Source organism: Arctopsyche grandis, chromosome 2 (assembly GCF_051622035.1).
Source record: "Arctopsyche grandis isolate Sample6627 chromosome 2, ASM5162203v2, whole genome shotgun sequence".
Taxonomy (NCBI): Eukaryota; Metazoa; Arthropoda; class Insecta; order Trichoptera; family Hydropsychidae; genus Arctopsyche; species Arctopsyche grandis.
This window is the reverse complement of record NC_135356.1, coordinates 36709089-36715414: the sequence shown is the minus strand read 5'-3', so window position 1 is coordinate 36715414 and position 6326 is coordinate 36709089.

Here is a 6326-nt window from a genome sequence, read left to right as displayed (position 1 = left end):
AGACGTCCTGAGAGATCTACCATCTGACAGCGCGAAAGCGTGGGACGGCGTGCCGAGACCGTGGGACTGCATATCTAGTACGTGACTATAACAATAGGTAAATAAACGCGTCGAGGTAGATGCAGTGAGCGACCTGCCCTTTATAAGCAGGTACTTAGGCGATATCATGTCATTCTGGACTGAGCACTGCCAGTGCGTGTATCTCCTTAATCATCAATAAATGCTGTGAAACGACTGTTGGCCTTTTACTTGGATCCTCCACCCACCCCTACGCAACATAAATAATAAATAAATAAAAATGAACTCATAAATGCTTATGCAATCAAGTGGAGTAGTAGCATCCAGGGGAACACAGCTTCCCAAAGCATTCCGCGAACTTTTCGAAAGCTCTAAACGATGCCTTATTCATTATTAGATCCCCATGATACAGGGGGCCAATGAGAGAACCCCTGACGCTGTTTAGCAGAACCCTCCTCTCAGTCTCCATCCCAGGACAGGACCACAGAATGTGATCTGCATCCTGCACCGGAAAAGAACACGGACAAAAGGACTCAGATACCAAGCCCATAGATGCGAGCTCGCCGTTAAAGTGGCCATGAATAATTTGCCAATTTGGCCATGAATAACAACAAGTTGCCATAGAATAATCAGCAGCGTGGTCTAGTGGTGAATGTTAAATTATTTCGTACTCGATGTTACGAGTTCGATTCCCGCGAAGTCGAGTTCGTTCTTATCAGAATTTGCCAATTTTTCTGATTTTCATTGAAACGGTTCCTGTAAAAATTGGCGTTTCCTTCCCAATTTTCTGTTGCAAGCCTTTAGTTATTGTTATATCTTAGGTTTCACCATATTGCTCACCATAGATGTCTCTTTAGTTGTTTATCAAATATAAAAAAATTCGTATTGTTACATGAAAGTTATTCATCGTTATTCATCATAGATTTTTGAGCTCTTTTTCCAATTATGCTGTAGATTAAAATTAGAATAATATAATACTATGATTGCTAACCAAATTAAATTCAATTGTAAAATAGAAAATGATCAGTAGATCAGTAGCTATTAAAATAGATATAAGATGTATTGTGAACATAATTTCGTAATAATAAAAAGCATTTAAAAATCAAATTCATCGTTATTTATCGTATTCATACGATGCTTGTAATATCTGACCATAGATGTCGGACATTTTTTAGATTTACATATATCGGTATTTTTTTACATATATACAAATATAGATTTACGTATATTTGTATATATGTATGTAAAAAATAAAAATAAACATATGCTCTATTAGTAATGAAGGAAATATGTTCAAAGAAATCGAGTTGTAAATAGGTTTATAATTTTTTGTATCATCAGCATATAGAATAGTGTATAGAAGAGTGTTTAAAAATATATGGAATATCATTAATATAAAGTAATGATGTATGCAGGGTCGATAAGAGGGGGGGGGGGAGCCGGGGTAAAGTTTTAGGGCCCTGACTACTCGAGGGGCCCCGTATTGGACATCGTACCTGTTATACCATATTTTGTAGTTCATTTATTTAAAAAAAATAGCATCCAATATACTGTAGTAATTTTTCTTATAGTTCTGATAGATTTTTCACATATTAAAAATATATGCATTATATAAAATCTTGTTTTTAGTTTGTTATAGGGCCGAAATGAATTTTTCCCAGGGCCCGGATTTCTCTCGGTGGCCCTGGATGTATGTATGTATTATAGTTAGTGGATAAAGTGGTGTTTTTTTAATTAAAATATAATATTATAATAAAAATATAAAGCATTGCCGATTAAATACTTTATTGATGATACATGTATTAAAGGTTACATGCTTTTGATTACATAGGTATACACGTACATATATTAAGCACAAGAATTACATTGAAATAATTGAAATCTCTTCTAACATGAGACACAATATAAATCTATTTCACATCAATAAAGATAATAATTATACTATATTTAATTATAATTAAAATTAATAAAAAAAAAAAGTCAATCTTGACATGATATTTATTTGGAACTATTATTATTATGACAATATATTTATTTGAAATTATTATTATTATGACATGATATTTATTTGAAATTATTATTATTATGACTTGATATATAAAGGTTACATGCTTTTGATTACATAGGTATACACGTAGATATATTAAGCACAAGAATTACATTGAAATAATTGAAATCTCTTCTAACATGAGACACAATATAAATCTATTTCACATCAATAAAGACAATATTTATTCTATATTTCATTATATATTTAGATCAAGTAAGATTTTATATAATTAAAATTAATAAAAAAAAAGTCAATCTTAATGACATGATATCTATTTGGAATTATTATTATTATGACAGTATATTTATTTGAAATTATTATTATTATGGCATGATATTTATTTGAAATTATTTTTATTATGACTTGATATTTATTTGAAATTATTATTATTATGACATGAAATTTATTTGAAATTATTAAATTCTAATTATTAATATTTGAAAGTAAAAAACAAAGAAGAAAAAATTTAAAATAAATAAAACTTAATTAAATATATTTTTATCATTAGACTATTGCAACGTATTTATTGCAACAAAATCATATGGCTTATATAAAAAAAAAAACTGAAACGAACTATCCTATGTATATTATTATTTCATTATTATTGTATTATGTCACTGCAGCTTTTTATTACTAGTTAAAATATTTTTATACATTATATTGGTTTGTTTTCTTGCTATAAAATTTATTTTACACATATTTTTATACAGCATTGGTTTGTTAGCTAATTTTGTCTCTATTTCAATAATAAAACTACAATCAAACAGTATTTATTTTGGAATTTTTAACGTCTCAAGCCTGTAATTACAAAAAAAAATACAAAAACAACTCTAACTTTACCATTTAATTTAGTTTTACATATGTGTATATGTATATGTATAATATGTAGATACAAGTGAGGCAAAAGTCTCCGCACCACTTATTTTTGATGTACATAATTTATGAATGAAATGTGACGAATTAAATATGTAAGTTGGAAGTAATAGCTGCTTATTAAGTTATTACATTTTGAGAAAAACTTTATCAGGTAAATGTGAGTCAAGTAAATTCCACTCTTTTCATGGACTTTTTCCTATCCCTATTTTAATGGGATAAGATGACAGATATTGTGAAGTCAGCTCACTTTGCAATCAAATACAGTTTCATTGTAAAATTTAACCACAGTCTAATATGCATAGCATAAAAAGATGAAAGAAAAAGAACAAAAAAACAAAACACTTTTGCCATAATTGAACCCACATATTACTGATTTATTATTCATATACATACATATTTCAACGAAAAATGAACGAAAATTGTATACTTCTTCCAAAACGTGACAATTTGTCGAAATACATACATACATATAAACATTTAAAGAGCATCGCATCGATGATAATATTTTTTAACTAATTAAACCTTCAACCAATGCACATAGACTATATCTATTATATTATATCTAATTATATCTAATACAAGACAACAAGGAACATTTAACAAATTGATTATACATATATGTAGATAAATTCAGGAGAGCCGGATAAACTTGAGACATGCGGTTATTTGTGAATGGGAATAATCGAAGTGGCCAATTTACAGACTATCCGAGTACCACTTGGGCACCCAATCGTAATGCATCTCCTGCGGCATATCGACGATCATCAGATTATGTAACGGGACCTTCTTAAAGTACAACTGAATATGGGGCAGCTTCTTGAGATCCGTTTCGAGGCCAGGAAGTTCCATGTACTTGATAGCAAAGCTCTTCTTCACAAAGTTGAAAAATGCCTCGCTGAACGTCATCATGACATCGGTTTTCCAATGGGTCTGCAAAATGTTAGCTTTTAATTTAAAACACACACACATACATAAGAGCATGCGTATTATTAAATGTGTATTATTTTTTACAAATCCCAGATCCTCCAAATCCTTCAACTCATATTTGACAATTTCGCTAATGAATCCGTCATCATCTCTGGTTCCCATGAACACCTTCTTCGCATTTCCGAATAAGGCATGCAATCCAACATTGCGCGCTTTGTGAATCCTTTAACAAACAACTTTGTATTGATTATGTACCATAAATGTGGGAAAAGCCACTGGCTACGTCCACACTACACCCGATATTCTCGAATTTTCCATATCCAGTTCCCATATTGCAACCTGTGGTTGCAATATGGGAACTGATATCGGACAATATGAGGAACGGATATGAACTGATGTCGAACAAATATCGGTAGTGTGGACGTAGCCATTCGATGAAATATAATATTGTGGCGGCTATACGACATGGTCGAGTTTCGGTCACCATCCTTGCGAGTTGGGACCAACTCGGCCAAGTTATCTGTTGCTACCTTACTTTCTTCACGCCCATCAGATTAAACAGTCGTGTCTTAACATATCCGTCGTTTCACTCCATACGCCCCATAATATAATGACTAATACTATAATGAAACTTTCTACATTGTATATATATGTATACACACATGCTCATAAAATGGTATCAAAATCCGCTAAATACAAATATAACAATACCACTAACCGTCACAACCCAAACAAAACAATCAGTTTTTCATTGAAATAAAAATTAAAATGAAGATTTATAGTTGATCCACTTAGGAAGACACTTGAGAAAAACGTACATGCTGTCCGTTACACCGCCTCCAACGAATGGCATTTCGTACAGACAGTAGAACATTGTACGTGCGAAATGCAATTGATCGAAATAGGTTACAAGGGATAATATGTGCGCTTTGCCTTAGTGTCTTCCTACAGCGGATAGCCAATTACATTTCGTTTCAGTTTCGCATTGCATTCAAGAAATTCAACATTGTTCATAGCGGTCGGTATCGTTTGCAAAACTACAAATCCATTGTTTTAATTATATAGGTCAGCATTTTTATATCAAATGTGGGCATTTGACAAGTTAGTTTTACAATAGAGAAATATAAAGCAACTTAAAATAAATTAAATGCGCATCAAAGCATCGTTTGAGGCCTGTTCATACCTATCCAGCATGAACCGAATGGAAAGTTATTATACCCAGAAAGAAAGGAAGGATTTCTTTCGATATCTATTACGACATTTTTTCAGAGCCCAAAGGAGCTAAATCGCACTCACACACTCTTAGCATATAAAAATATTATGTTGCTTAAGCTTTGATTGTTCAGAGGATTTTTTTCCGAGCGGATTTGTGATTAGGCTATAAATGTGACGTCTTTGAATATATGTATGTACATATGTTCAAAAGAGTGAAAATATGTTCGTAAGACGTATTGGCTGTTTAAAAAGTGGAAGTGGAGCTTGAATAACTTTAATTAGTGGTTTTGCAAATCTTGAATCGATAAGCAAGCCTGCATATTGCGAATATATGGCCGCAGTATGTATGGTCACAAAGCGCGCGCCTAAAAGTCATTAAAATATCTACAACGGAAGATCTGGCAGCAGAAAAATCCATCATACTAAAGAGAAATCGAGTGCCAAATATTCCGTATTCGCGATTTTCATGACACAAATTGTCTTTTGGGCGATCGCAAAGTGACTAATAATCCAATGACCATAGGTATATAATACACATAGATCCGATTTTTTTTCCCAACTTCCCCGCTAGTTAAACCCCCCGCACCCCTCAGTTAGTGAAGACAAGATCTCCGACCAAAATCACACGTCAGGGCCTATCTAGTGTATTATACATCAATGCCAATGACGGTACATATCAAAACACTTCGAGGCCAAACATGTCATATAGCACCATATTTTGTAGTTTGTTTTGCTAAATTAAGCTGCCAGTGTATGTTTGTACACCGACTCACCACTCGAGTGCATCCCCAAAGCCCAGGTCTGTCATCAAATGCATGTATTGGACAGAGCTTTATCCGAGAACAAATAAAACTAATACCCCGACTCATATGCATGCAGTAGTTCGATTTTCAATGATATTCACGCGCAGCAGGCATTCGGAGGGACGCTGTTAAAGCCTCCGAGTGTTTATTCAAATTTAAAACAATGTAATAATTCTCATAAAACGTGACCGATCCCCTTTTTCACCGGGTATATTTACAGAACTCGGTGTGCACCGTTTGCAACGAGGCGTGCTCGCTCTCGAATAGACTGCGATGCAGAAAACCTAGCAATGGTTACGCAAGCACTTAAAGTAAGTGTTTTTGCAAATCTTAAATTGCAAAAGAAGAAAGTCGGAAACTTCTATCGAATACCTAGACACAACAACTGATTTGAATAATTCAATTCCATATTTAAAAAAAAGGAATAATCAAAGTTT